Here is a 15,362-nt window from a genome sequence, read left to right on the forward strand (position 1 = left end):
AAGGGACATGCAGAGTAAATCGCCATTGAATGAGTCCAGGAGCAGATATGCTGGATGCCCTGTTCTTACAGAGGACAGAGTTGAGTTGGTGTATCCCCCAGCACATGTGGGATACAGCTTATGTAGAACCTTTCCAAACATTTTTAGTGAGGAATACACATCTGTTCCACAAACAGGTGCGCAGTGCCCACTGCCAGGCATTTTTCTTGCTGTCGTAGTCTATAAAGACTGGAGGAGAGCCACAAGAGAGAGCGGAATCTAACTAGTTATGTCCAGATGCAGACAGGACAGGAATCTCTGGGCCCTGGCAAAAGGACAGAATATATTGGCTGTCCTTTGCATAAGTATGGAGAGAAATTTTCCATCAAGCCAGTACATTTGCCTCTAAAAGACTGGTGCACAGGGAAGCAATTCACCCTTCCCTAACAGCATTCAGACACAGCTCATAGTAGAAACACAATAGGCACTTGTTAAAGGGAGAAATGAACCAATCTTGACTTTCAGTTATCCAGGGATGATTAATCCTGCCTTCGGCTGTGTGTATGAATAAACACTTAAAAGATCACCAGAGACCATAAGCACGAGCTGAGAATGTGCTCATGGATAGAGAAGGAGTATATGTTAAGAAAAACAGGAAGCTTGCCAGGGAACCAAACCAAAACTGGAAAGAAGGCATTGCTGCCAGCTCAGCTGAAAGGTGACAAAGGTAGGGATGGACTTTTTCTGTTTCTAGTTACTTTTTCTTGATAATCAGAGGAGTAAGGAATGTAAACTTCTTTGAGAATGGGAAGATACAAGGCCTCCCATAATGACACATTAACACCTGTCATGAATACCCAAAAGTCGGAGTCCTTTCTTTAGAACTAATAACTTAAAAAAATAACCAGGAGTTCAAAGAATAGCATTTATTTGGGAAGCAAAGAATTGCAAGTCAGGTACAATGAATCAGGATGTGTGAATAGTGTTCCAAGAGGCAAGTGTGTTTTTTAAAATTCAAGTACAATATATTTGATATATTGTAAGAACCTTTGTAAATGCCACAATTTACCACTAGCCAGCACAACAATTAAAAAACAAACAAACAAACAAAAAACCAAACAGGGAATCCCCACAGTAGCTGTTTTTGGAAACAATTCAGAAATCCTAAATTGCAAGCCAGTATGATGAACCAGTTACTTAGGGCATTCCCAGCTGAGAGACTCTGAAGGCTGGTGGGCACTGACTTCGGAGGATGGATTGCATGGGACTATTGTGATAGTCTACCATTTTAACCTTCAGCAGATGTGTCTATAATCCTCCAACATTGCCCAGCTCCACCTGAGAAAGCCTTAGGCTCCACTTGTCATTCTCTTTCACAGAACTCCAAGCATCTAAGACAGAGCTCTTCCTCACTCATCCAATGTCAGACTCAGGAAAGCAAGCAGAGCGTGGTAAGAGGGAACTGAACAAACATGTTCATTCATAACAACAACAATGTCCTTTAAATGCGGTCACATTCCAAACTCTAACTTCTTCAGAAGAGTGTCCTCTTCCTTTTTAAGGAGACAAGTAAGAGGCAAAGAAACCCTCCTTGTGCCATGAGAATTTTCCCTAGGCCTCCAGGGAGAGGTGTGTGGTCTCCCTGTCCTTAGGTCCTGAAACCCAGCTGAGGTGCACCTGACTGTTCTCTTTGGGTCTTGCTACCTGGGAAAAATTTTCCCACCAGCAGGACTGTAGAATCCTGAAGTTTAACTCCAAATGCAGAAGGTCTTTGACCCAGCCAAGCTCTTCTAGAACTCCACAATAGGGGAGAAAGCTAAGAAGAACCATATATCAAGAAAAAATTCTACATTTCCATTGAGAAGAAACCTGGATCAATTCAGAAATAAAGCCAGCAGTTCGAAGCCCAACATGGGAAAGATCCTTATTGCAGTCATAAGACAACAAAGCCACAGCCCCTTGCTGTAGTTGATCCAAACAAGGTCTGAGCCCGGACTGCCTGCTCTCCTTCCAGTCTCCCTAGCCCCAGGGAACACCGCAGTGTAGATGGTCCATGTGCAAATGGTTAAATATAGTATCAGAGACCTTGTAGGGAGAAAGGAAAATTATACCAGTAAGTTAAGTACAGTCCTGTTTCCATCAATGCTATGACAGTGGTACCATGGGATTACACTGGAGCAGAAAAATTCCTATCAGTTTTACTGTGCCTTTTCTACACTTAGATATGATTAGATATGCAAATTGCTACAGTATTAGTACAGTAGCATGCTATGCAGTTTGTAGCCATAGAGCAACAGGCTATCCCATAGAGCTTTGGTTGTACCATTTAGGTTGTGAAAGTGCTCTGATGTTTGCACAACAGCTGACAGTGCCTCTCTGAGAATGCATCTCCATGGTTAAACAGCGTGTGACTATACTTTATCTGCATAGAGAACATCTGTACCCTGAGAGTGGGTAACCTAGGATTTTCTGGAGAGTCCCAGTGTGGAAACACAACCTCTACAGGTGCAGAGATGTATGCAGGAGGCAGAGGGCAGCCCCAGGATTAGAGGGGAGGAGAGGGTCAGCAGAGCTGAACAGAGCTGAAACTCCTTCACCTTACCTCCATTCCCTCCAGGAAATCACCATGAGGCCAAGCCTCCAAGGCTGGCTCTTATTCTAGGAACTAATACAAGTAGGGGTTAATAGAAGAAAAGTATTTGGACAAAATAAGAGATATAAGATAGGGAGTTTAGAGACACATTTTGAAAGTTAAGGAAAAAACTTTTGAAAGGATTAAAATTTAAAAACAGAATTTTGGGGCACAGTGGCTCATGCCTATGATCCTACCTACTTGGGAGGCTAAGCTTGGGAGGATTGTGGTTCAAAACCAGCCTAGGCAAAAACTTAGTAAGACCCCCATCTCAATCAATAAGCTGTACATGGTGGCACATACCTATGGTCCCAGCTATGTGGGAGGCCAGAAGTAAGACGATCATGGTCCAGGCCAGCCCTGGGCAAAAACACAAGATCCCACCTGAAAAGGACAATGGCTCAAGTTATACGGCACCTTCCTAACAAGGTAAGGGCCTTGAGTTCAAACCCCAATACCTCCACAAACAAAAACGTTAAAATACAATTATTATTACAAAAGTCAGAGCTTAGAATAAGGAGCTAAAATAGCTACTTAAACGGGAAGACTAGCTGTCAGTGATATTGAGATGTTTAAAAACACAAAAGCAACCATTGACAGCCAAAAATCACAGAGACAATGCTTTTTCAGCAAGTAGTCAGTATTGAGGATCAAGAACAATCCAAAAAATAATTAAAAAAAAAAAAAGAACAAGAGTAAAAATGAACAAAATCTGTAAAAGTAAGGAAGATGTTCAGGGCATGTCTTTCAAACAAAATAAAAGCAAAAATTTAAAAATTAAAGTAATAGTAAGAGGAGGTCAAGGGAACGATATAAATAAGTCAATGTAATAAAACATAAAACATGCTACTGTTTTAACAGGGGAATGAGCTAATTGGTGCATGCAGAAAGTCACAAGTGTTCCCTTGGTAACCTCTATTGTGATTTCCTATAACCTCAAAGCTATTTTTGGGAATTGGCTTTATCGTTTACAAATGCATGGGCCTATCTCTTGTTATATAATCCCTTATTAATTGTGGATTTCTAATTCAGTTGCCTTATCATCAGAGGATATGCATATGTTGTTATGGTAAATTTTTCTTGTAATTCTATTAGTTTTGCTTTATAAATACTGAGGTTATATTAAGAATATTCAAAGTTATGATTGCTACTGCTTTCTGCAGGATTGCCCTTTTCTTATTACAAAGGTTCCTCTTTATCCTTAAGAATGAACTTTGCCCTAAAATTAATTTTGTTGGTGATTCAATTTGCTCTACCAGTGTTCTTTTTACTAGTGTTTGCAAAGTTCATCAGCTTTTCTTGTTTCATTTTGGACGGTTTGATGCCAGTTCTTCTGAAGTATGTCTCTTGTAAATAACACAAAGCCGAATTTCATTTTTAAAATCAAATCTGGATGTCTATGTCCTTTAAAAGGCCTTCAGCTATTTTCATTTATTGATTACTGATCTAGTTGGGCATACTTCCACCATCTTATTCCTGGGATTTTGGTTTATCATCTCTTTCCTTTCATTTCTTCTTTGCTCCTTCCTTAACTTCTTAAATTTTGATAATTTTTGTTATATTTTAAATTGTTTTGCATAAATAGTACATAGGGATTCATTGTGATAATTCCATACATGTGTACAAAGTACTGTAAACAAGTTCACCCCTCCATTATCTTCACATTTTCCTCTTCCCCCTGTATGTACAGTGTTGGTGGATTTCCTTATGCTGTCTTCAAACATATACATGTAGTATAACATTCTCTTTGCTTTGTTGGAAGAATACATTGTTCTCTGTTCTTTAACTTTTATTCCTCAATCATTAAGAATCATAATTAATGATAAATATTTACAAGGAAGCTAAATTCATCAGTGTCTCTTTTCTCCTTTTCAAGAAGACAGGACACTCACATGTTACACTACCCACTGAGCACACCCTTCTGTGTGAATAGTGTCCAGATTTTGAATGGCATTTCTTTTTTAAACATAAACACAAAAATTACATTTCTCCTCATTGATTATTTTTGGTTAAATATATTTGTGTCTCCCACTGTCGTCAGATCTCGTACCTTCCCTCTTAGTTCACTTTTCCTCTCATTAAAACAGACCTTTATTAGTTCTTTCTGTGAAAATCTGTGGGTGGTTAACTCACTTGATCATTGTTTGTCTGAAAATTTATTTACTTTGACTTCATTAAAAAATGGTAGGTTAGCAGGGTGCAAAATTCTAAGTTGCCCATGTTTTAATAAGCACTCTGAAGTACCACTCTAGTGTCTCCTGGCATCTATTTTGTTGCTAAAATTTCTGATGTTGTTCTATTTATTTGGGCTTTACAGGCTTACTATTTGTTTTTCTAGTCACCCTTAATATTTTATCCTATTGCTGATATTCAGTGTTTTATTACAATGCATCTAAGTGTAGATTTACTTTTATTGTCTCAATGTACTCTTAATCTGAGAGCCAATGTTTTTTTCCAACTTTGAAAAATTCTCATTAATATGTCTTCAAATATGACTTACCACTATTGGAATGATTCTTGGAGTTCCAGAACTCCAATATGACTGCTGGAATCCCTGGGATCCCTAGGACCGTTTTTCTTCACGCTTTTTGTTCCTTTCCCTGTCTGCAGTACATTCTGCTGATATTTCCAGTTTAATTTTCTGTTCAACTGTACCTGGTCTAGAGTTTATTCCACCTACCAAGGTTTTAAATTTCATTTGTTACTGTTTTTAATTTTAGTATTCTAGTTGGTTCTTTTCTATATTCGCCCCTTGATAATTTTATTTCTACCTATTTTTCATTATTTCTTATTCCTTTTTAAAATAAATCTTTTCTTGATGTCATTGATGATCAAACATTTTAGGACTCAACACAATAGCAGCTATTTTTGGTCATGTAACCATCCTTGGAAGATGACCACCTCTCCTCCAAAGGCTCATTGAAGGACCCAGGTTGGTGGAGGTTCAATCCCACATGTGCTTTGAGGTTACCGTGGATGTCTGTTGGTAAATGGAGAGTTTGGAACAATGCGTGTGGGAGGTGGTTTTTGGGACAGGTATACAAATGGCATAGATCATTTCTACTCACATTTCTTTGGCTGGGATTCAGCTCTATGGTCACAGCTGACTAAGGAGTCTAAGACATAAGATACAGTGTAGCCATGTCTACAATAAGAAAAGGTGCATTTTGTAGTGAGCTAACTAGGCTTATGATCACAAAGACTATAGTGAATTAGTGTCTCCATAGTTTAATAGTCAATATGTTGGTAGACTTCCTGAGCATTCATTTTCAACGTTATGGAATTTTAGTTTGTAGGCTCATTTTAAATCTCTCTCTCTCTCTCTCTCTCTCTCTCTCTCTCTCTCTCTCTCTCTCTCTCTCTCTTTGTCTCCCACACCACTCCCACCCCCATCATGGCCTAGCAGTTTGGTGGTCACCTCAACCCTCTCTCAGCTCTCCCAGTCTTGAACCAAATCTTACATGGTGCTTCAGGACTTCTGTGTTGCGGTGCGTGAGGTATCTCATATTCAATCATTCGGGTAACAGGGAGCTTTAGCCCAGGTTCTGATTGTAAGAATGGGTCTCCTTCCTCTAGCCTCCCTGAGTATGTCTATAATCCAGGAACTCCCAGACATAATAAGCAGCCTATAGTAACATTTTTCAGCTTCTGTCTCTGCAGGGGAAGCCCTATTTCAGCAACCAGTTTCGTGCAATGAGCCCAGCCACGTCCCCTGCCCTATGCAAAGTATGTTTAGCACCCATGACTTTGCGTGATCCAAACTCCCACCCACTGCACCTGCTTCAGGACCTAAACCCAGAAGAACTGTGGATATTACCACATCAGCCCTGAGCTGTGCTTGTTATACTTCTTGCCCATTGAAATTTTGTTGTGTTTTCAAATGTGGCCATGTGTTGTTTGGGAGATTTACTGTGTGAATGGTGAACTTACAATATCATCTGAACTTTGGTAAAACACAAAACCAAAAGTCACTGAAGAGAAGAACAGAAAAGACAAATGGACAAGCTGTGCAAGAGAGTCCAGTGGTCCTCCCTTCAAGTCATCATTGCTAGTACATGTCCTGAATTCATAAAGAAGTAAAAGGAACAGGTAACACAGTGCCACTCCCATAAGTCCAGAGACTCTTCCTTAGTACAGATGTCTGCTCTTTACCTGGAGAGACATGTGGTGGAATTTTTATACAAACAGCCCTGGGCCTCCAGGATAAAATAAGCTGCAGTTAGTTCTTCTCACCCCTATAAACTTCTGACAGTCAGTGTCCTGCATAAAGAAAGCCTGGACATTGAGTTCAGTCAGCCTGTGTTTGAACCCTGTCTTTGCCACTATTACTTACAAGACCTTGGGGAAGCTGGTAAATCTTTCTGAGCTTCATTGTTTCACCAAAAAATGGGATAACACTGACTCAAAGTTGTATGTGTGTTAAATGAGCAAATGCATGTAAAGTTCTGATCCATAGAAACTGCTACATAAGTTTGTGTTACATAAAAAGACATACATGAGACACAGGACTTTACATCACTAGTCTTCTATCACTAGAACAAAATACTTAAGATAAAGAGAAACTTATAAAGAGAAAATGTTTATTTTTGTTCACAGTTTTGAAGACTCCAGTTCATGGCCCACTGCTTTGGGCCTGCAGCGAGGCAGCACATCATGGTAGGAGCAAAACTGTCCACCTCATGGCCAGGAAGCAAAAGAGAGTGAGAAGAGGACCAGAATAGCCTTAAAATCCCTTCAGGGCATGTCCCCAATGACCTGAAGACCTCCTACTAGGCTCTGCCTTTCAAAGGTTCCACTACCTCTCAGTGGTGCTACCATGGGGACCAAGCCTTGAACACATGAAACTTTAGGGAACTTTCAATATCCAAACTATAGCCAGGCATGGTGTTCCAAGCCTGCAATCCCCATGCTCAGGAGACAGAAGCAAGAGGATTACAAATTTCAGGCCAGTTGGCTATCTAGTGAAACCCTGTCTCAGAAAAAAAAAAATCCAAACTATAACACCTCAACCACAACCAGTAACTGATAGAAACCTGTCTACCTGTTGACTCTGTCCAGAACCACAAACCAAAGCTGTTTATCCTCACCTAACTATGGGTGGTCTCTCACTAATACCTCAAACACAGTAGGTTTAAAACTAAATTGCCTTGCCCTGCAGATCATCTGCCTCTCCTCCTGCAGTCCCTTCTTGGTGATCAGCAGCATCCATACCAAAACAGGCTCAGGGTCTTCATAGATCCTGCCTTCCACATCAGCCCCCATTCCCCAGCATCCTTGTCCCCTAATACATCACCTCCTTCTAACAAGACCCAACCTTGGCTCATCTTTCCCCTTCATACCCACCTTCTGCTTTCCATCACTGCTACTACTCTCTGCCTTTGTCCTGGGTCTCTCCAAAGTCCCATGAACTGTGGCCCCCTATCTAACCTCTGGGTCTCTAATTCTATCTTCATTTCCTCGCCCTTCTACCCAGTCAAGGACAGCATTGTATCACAACCCTTATTGTATTACAAATCTAATCATCTCTCCCCATTTTAAACCCTTCAATAACCCTCAGAAAAAAGCTGGAACTCAGCCTTCTGTGATCTCTACATGCTGCTACAGCCACAGCTGGTCCCCAGATGGCCCCTCTGCCTGGAACATGCTTCTCCACCCTGCACTTGGTTTACCTGTAAGAACTGGCTCCACTTTCAAGACTCAAGTCCAAGGTTATAACCTTTATAAAACTTCCTTGGCTGGTTATTTGGGAAAGGGTTTATACCACTCTACCTTGTGTAAACTTCTCTCATGTACTTTAACTTACTGTTCACTTGAGTAGACTGAGCATCTGAAAAGCTAAGACTTATTCACCTCTGAATATGTTCATAGTAGTTAGAATAGCACCTTGCCTGTGATAGAGTCTCAGCTTATGGCAAAGAAAGGCTCATAAAAGGCTCAACTGAGGAAGGTAGAGACCACGCTGCTCAGGCTGGGCAGTGGAAGGGGAGGGACAGGGGACACAGTAATGTTCTTTATATAGACTTTAATTCTTAACCTTAAGCAAAAAACAAGATCAATGCATCAAAAAGAGAAAAAAAAAGATGAATACATTTTGTGACATATAAATAAAACATATTATCTGGAAAAACTACCATAAAAAAGACAAAGTAGAAAAAATATTTATAATTCATATTACAAAAATCACATTCTAATTTTCTCAATATATAAAGAGCTCTTACAAATCAGTAAGAAAAAGATCATTTATTCAATGAGAAAAAGTAGACAAAGACAATAAGTAGGCTTTCACAAAGAAAATGAAAATTACTTTTAATCATATGAAAAGATATTTAACTAGCTGTGATTAAAAGAATGCAAATAAAAACAACAATGAGTGCCAGTTTTCAGATTAGCAAAAATTCCTGGGTCTGACAATTCCCAGTGTTGGGTATTTTCCACACCAGCCAGCCCAGGTGTGGAGGAGTCTCCATCCATCAACACTGGGTGAGAGTGAGATTCTGGGCAACATTCCCATAGAGAAATTTTTCAGTGTCTCTAACATTTTACATTCACATGGCCTTTAATGCAAATAATTACACAGGGAAGGGAAGAGGGAGATTGGACTGAGACAGTGAAGAGCTGGGCTATGATTTCAGAATATATTTATTCTGCCATGACTTAAGTCTTGGGCTCTGCTCCAAAACCCTTGTTTGAATAGTTTGCTGTTCGGGGTGGCTGTTTACATTATTGGTTCTTTTCTCAGTGTCAGGCAATGTTGTGTCTTAGCTCCAGCACTTAAGAGCTGTGCTTCCTATCATTAGAAAGCTGATGAAAATACTCTATCTCCACTTTAACATGATTATTGGAATAATTGTTTTTCAGTAACAGGAATGCGTTTGCATCACTCTTAAGTGAGCACTGTTATTGCTAACTCAGCATTTATTCTCCTTTCTTCCTCCTAAGAGAACTTTCACTTTTTTCTCTTAGGTATCTACCTTTGTCATACACAGACCATTACACCACTGAAAGAACCCTGTCTCAGCTACAGGGGCAGCCTTGACTGGTGGGCATAAAGGCTATCACATTTCCCTTTCCAGCATGATTATGTAAATTAATAAGATAAAACAGGAATTACCAATGAAGAGGGGTTCAGAGTGCTAGAGCCTGGCTGAAATGAGAAAGGTGTCTATGGGGGGGGAACTACAGCAATTAGAAACTAATTATATATAGGGATAATCAAATAAGCAAATATGATGAAGATAGTGGGAGTCAAGTTTCTCACTATTGGACTGGGGAATTACAAATGTGAAAGCAAGAAACTCATTTGAATCCTGTGGTATTATATTTGAATTGGGGATACTAGTGAAAACTCATGGATTTCAACATATAGATAGATCAGTGTATGAATAAACACAGATGTAAATGCATGTCTATATAGCAGGATATATTCCTGCAGCCTGTTTACTGAGAAACTCTAGCAGCAATGATACCCCAGTAGCAGTAACCATATTTAGTACCTAAATTTTGTCTTCTAAATACATTTCCCAACTAAGTGGAGCTAGAAATTCTTAGAGAAATGATGGTCTCAAGAATAAAGCAGGAAAAGGACAAAATGAATGTGGAACAATCTTATTCTACCATAAAGTAAAGATGTGCCCAAAGAATTAAGGGATATTTCAAAAGGACCCAGAAGCCAACCTGAAGGAGTTCCCCATAGCAAATCATGGATCAATAAGGAATTTTAATATAAACATGACCCAACCTTGGCTCATCTTTCCCCTTCATACCCACCTTCTGCTTTCCATCACTGCTACTACTCTCTGCCTTTGTCCTGGGTCTCTCCAAAGTCCCATGAACTGTGGCCCCCTATCTAACCTCTGGGTCTCTAATTCTATCTTCATTTCCTCACCCCTCCACCCAGTCAAGGACAGCATTGTATCACAACCCTTATTGTATTACAAATCTAATCATCTCTCCCCATTTTAAACCCTTCAATAACCCTCAGAAAAAAGCTGGAACTCAGCCTTCTGTGATCTCTACATGCTGCTACAGCCACAACTGGTCCCCAGATGGCCCCTCTGCCTGGAACATGCTTCTCCACCCTGCACTTGGTTTACCTGTAAGAACTGGCTCCACTTCCCTGAGTCCATACTGATAGTAATAGAGAGCTTGATAGGGAAGTGAATATTCAGGACCACAAAGTCCCTCCTGATGAAATACAGTCAGTCAGCCCTCTGCATCCCTGGATTTCACATACATGGATTCAACCAATCTGGAATCAAAAATAGTCAAAGCTGGGTATTGTATTGAACACCTATAGTCCCAGTTACTTGGGAGGCTGGGGCAGGAGGATTGCTTGAGCAGGAGTTCAAGAGGAACCTGGGCAAAATATTGAAATTCTATGTCAAAAAAAAAATTGAAAAAGAATTATCTTTGTACTGAACAGGTACAGACTTTCTTCTCACCACTGTTCCCTAAACAACATAATATAGGAACTATCTGCATACCATTTACCTTGTATTATGTATTATAAATCATCTTATGTGTGTAGGATGAGCATAAGTTCTGTGCAAATCCTGTACCACTTTATATAAAGGACTCCAGCACCTGAGGATTTGGGTATCTGTGAGAGACCACGGCACTAATACCTCATGGATTCCGAGGAACCACTGTACTTATTAATTGTAAAGGAAAAGTAAAATAACTTTATAGTGTGGTATCTGTCAGATGCCATTTTGGTCAAATAATAACATCACCAATGACACAAGACATCGAAATCATGCCAGTGATAAAACGCAATGAGACAAACACAGTTACTTTGCCAAACTTGGATCCGATGATGAAGAAACACTAGATAAGCCCAAACTGAGAGAGATTCAATAAAATAACTGCTATCATCCTTTAAAATGTAAGGTCGTCAACTTCAGGGATTCTATACAGGACACCACTGGACAAGTGGCAAAGCTTAAATGGAATCTATGAATTCAAGTTTGGGTTTGTAGAAGAATGTCTTTCTTCATAAAAAACATACACTAAATTATCCTGGTTCCAGGGACTTCAGGTTGACAAATTGCTCTGAAATAGTCCATGTAAAAAGTTTCTATACTGTTTTGAAGCTTTTCTCTAAATTTAAAATTGTTTCAAGGAAATAGAAAGAAAAGGAAAGAAATGAGAAAGTATGTTCCTGAAGTATAAGGTGACCATTCCTGAAAACTTCTAGAAAAGTGTCTCTTCCCTTTCCCTAAGAGATTCTGAACAAAACTTTTTTTTCTCCTGTAGACAGTGCCAGGTATTGAGATGAGATCCAGAACTGTGTGACCATCTCACTAAGAGCTGGAGAGGAAGGCAGAGCTGTGGGTCATGCCAAGTCCTGAACCTCCATTTCCTCTGGACTTCCAGTCACATAAGTCATTAAATTCCTTGTTACTTAAGCTAATTGTGTTGGGTTTTTAATTATTTGTCACAAATACTTGAAATTTGTATCCTGACTTATACGTAATCATTGAAAAGGGATTGTAAGGTCCTCTGACAATGAATTCCAGCCCTGTTGTGATAAATCCTATCCACTTAAAATACTTGGCATAGAAATTTCCCACTAAGGTAAATAGAATGGGCCCTTGTTACTAAATGGGTGATGGGCAAATGTGGATACAGCACATGGCATTGAGCACAGTCACTGTGACCTCAGATTCCAAGCAAAAGACAGAGCAGAATGAAGAAATAGACTGTTTGTCCCAGTGGGGCATCTCTACAGATCAGTAGCCAAAACCGAGGCTGGCAATCTTTTAACTAAGTGGAACACAGTCCTAGAGAATTTTTTACAAGTTTGCAAAAATGTCCCCAGTCTTTCCCTTTCTATTTAAAAATCTTGTCTTGTTCTATTTAAACATTCATTAGCTTGACTCTTCTGATTGACTGTCACTACTCTTTCCTCCAAAACCTTTAATAACTCCCCCAAAACTCAAAAGATAGAGTCTTTTATCTTGCAAGGCTCTCCTTAGCAGATACCAAACCACCTTTCTCATCTGTCCCCTCTCTCTCAATATACCTTATTCTCCAGGGACACTGTTCACATGGGGCTACATTCCACTGCTGGAGAAGAGAGTTACAAATAGGGAAAGAGAGAAAACCAGATGAGCCCTGATGTGTTGTTTGGAATTGAAGGCATTAGTATGAAATTATAGATTTGAATACATAGAGAGAGAGAACTAAATACAGATGCAAATGCAGGTACATCCCTCAGTATCTGCCATGAATTGGTTCCAGGAACCCCACAGATACCGAAACCTAGGATGCCCGAGTCCTTTATATGAAATTGTTTAAAGAACAATGGTGAGAAAAAAGTCTTACATATTCAGTACAGATGCAACTTTTTTCAGAATATTTGAGATCCGTGTTTGGCTGAACCTGCAGGTTGGAACCCTTAGACATGGAAAGCCTGCTGTATATATCAGAATCTATTCCCTGTTCACTGAGAAGTAGAAGCAACAACACTCTAAGATCAATGAGAACTCCTAGTTTCTGAAAAATATCACGAGCTTTTACATCTTCATGCCTGTTTGCACCTAGTCTTACAGATTTCTATAGTAAAACACCTTTCTGTGCTCTGCCTACCAAAGTTCCAATGAGGTGAAATGCAAAGTACCAAATACATGTCATCAACTATTATTTACTCCTGCTTCTCCATGGCTTGATGGTCAACTCTCTTCCCTCCTCTGGAATATATATGCAGGCAGAACTAATACCTCCTAGCTCTGTAAGCCTATGGAAAAGTTCCCTCCCCCTTGACATCTTTTGTGTTGGTGATAGCTTTTTGCAGGTGCATCTCACTACCACATTGTGAATCTTTGTGGGACAAATCTGACTCTGTTTCTCTTTAGCAAGTATTAGGGGCTCACTAAAGGCACTTAGAGTTAGAGGGAGTCTTTCTCCATGAAACCGAGAATGAGACTGGAGCTAACTAACCTGCCTACAGAACCAATCCCTGGCACTGGATTCTATTTAAGAAAGCCGTCATTCCTGGGAAATCCAGGACAAAGCACCAAAGCACTTTGTTCCAGTATGACTTGTGAGAATGGCTAAATAAGAGGGGCAGCATACCTGCTAACCAGGTCTTTCTCAGAAATGCACTACTGTCACTTTGCTTTTATATAGAATAAGCCTCCATCTGCTGTGCAGCTGGAAGCAGTAAAAGCATTAAGTGAATGTTTAGATTTTGACCATGGCTTGCCTGGAGTCTAGCTGGGCTAAGCACCTCCTTGGCAGGTGCTAAAGTGACCACATCTGGGCTCCCAAGGAAGGCTGTGGGAACCCAAATAGGTTGGACTGAGGGAAGCTCCTGCCTAGGAAGAAAGCTGATGTGAGACAGAGAAAAATCCTAGGGTTCTTAGCTGGCGGGGTTTTCCTCATTAATAGTGTAGACAGCAATGAGCAGCAGGAAGATGGTTTGCAGCCCAGGATCCTAGATGGCAAAAGGAAATGGCAGAGCTTGTCATTAAGGTCCCATCTGATTTCAGCGAAAGCCTGTATTCATTTTCTATGACTGCGGAATAAATTCCCACAAATTTAGTGACTTAAAACAACACCCATGGCTACCTCACAGTTCTTGAGCTCAGCATGACCCTACTGGGTCTTCTTTTTTTAGGGTGAAACTGAACTATCAGCAAAGCCATGTTCCTTACTGGTAGTTCTGGAGAAGGATCTGCTTCCGAGCTCACTGAGATGGTTGGCCAAATTCAATTCCTTGTGAATGTGGAACTGAGGTCCCTGTTTCCTGGCTGGCTCCTAAGGGCCAGCAAGGGTGCCCTGGATCCCTGTCAGCTAGACTCTCCCTTCATTTCCCCTCTGCTGTGTATCTCTGATTTCACCCACAGAAAGCTCTCTGCTTTTAAGGGCTCAGACGGTTAGATTGAGCCCACCTGGAGAGTCCTCCTGTCTTAAGATCAGTAGCCTACATGTATCTACAAACTCCCTTATGCAATGTAAGACAGCACTTGCGCAGTTTCCAGGTCCTAGGCCACAGGCATTTCTGTGCGACTGATTGGACTATGCCAAGACCTCACATTTACATCACAGGAGTTGGGCTCCACCTGGTAAGAATATAATTAGGCTGATTATATTCTTATAATCAGCCAAATACAACTGACTTTTTTAACTTGAAGGAAAAAAATTAAAGAAAATACAGAATATCTAGGCCTGTGAGCATGCTTCCGAGACATCATGCTGTTCGTCCTTAGGCTCATGGAATTGTACCCACAGCAAATCTTCAGCAACTGGAAATGACCAAGAAGCACAGACAGATCCAGAAAGCCAGGTATGGAGTCCAAGAGATCCCCAGGGTCCAGGTGAGAGTATTAGAGCACATGGCAAGACCAGGCATCAGTTACTCAGGCCCAAACCATGCTGTAAAGGGTAGCAAAGGCAAAATTCCCACTTTGTGATGCATAGCCAAAGGCTGAGGTCATAGTTAAGTCAAGTGATATAAACAGTGACAAACACAAGTTCTAATAGGTCACCATCCTCCATTTCCTTCAGAACTGGGAGACCTAGTTGAAGGTATTTGGTTCGGACAAGGGAAACTGGGGTTAAAGAAAGGAAACCCATTGTTTGGAAGAGCAAGGGTAGCAGCCCCAAAACACATAATAAAGAGTAAACAAGTAAGGAATTCCACAGCAAAGTGGGTCCAGCAATGATCCAGCCAAATAAGAACAATTAAGCCTAATTGTGTCCCTACTTGGGATTGAATTGTGTTCACGGGGGTCTGGGGCAAGGTCAG

The 15,362-nt window shown here is 40.5% G+C and overlaps 1 long non-coding RNA gene across 1 annotated transcript; it reads left to right on the plus strand.

Moving 5' to 3' along the window:
- The first annotated feature begins 549 nt into the window (after window positions 1–549).
- On the plus strand, window positions 550–11,995 carry LOC141425486 (uncharacterized). Its single transcript, XR_012450495.1, has 3 exons — window positions 550–706; window positions 8,169–8,319; window positions 11,867–11,995. It is a non-coding gene; the product is annotated as an uncharacterized lncRNA (long non-coding RNA).
- Window positions 11,996–15,362: the final 3,367 nt, after the last annotated feature.

The sequence above is a fragment of the Castor canadensis genome, chromosome 8, assembly GCF_047511655.1.
Source record: "Castor canadensis chromosome 8, mCasCan1.hap1v2, whole genome shotgun sequence".
NCBI classification, from domain to species: Eukaryota; Metazoa; Chordata; class Mammalia; order Rodentia; family Castoridae; genus Castor; species Castor canadensis.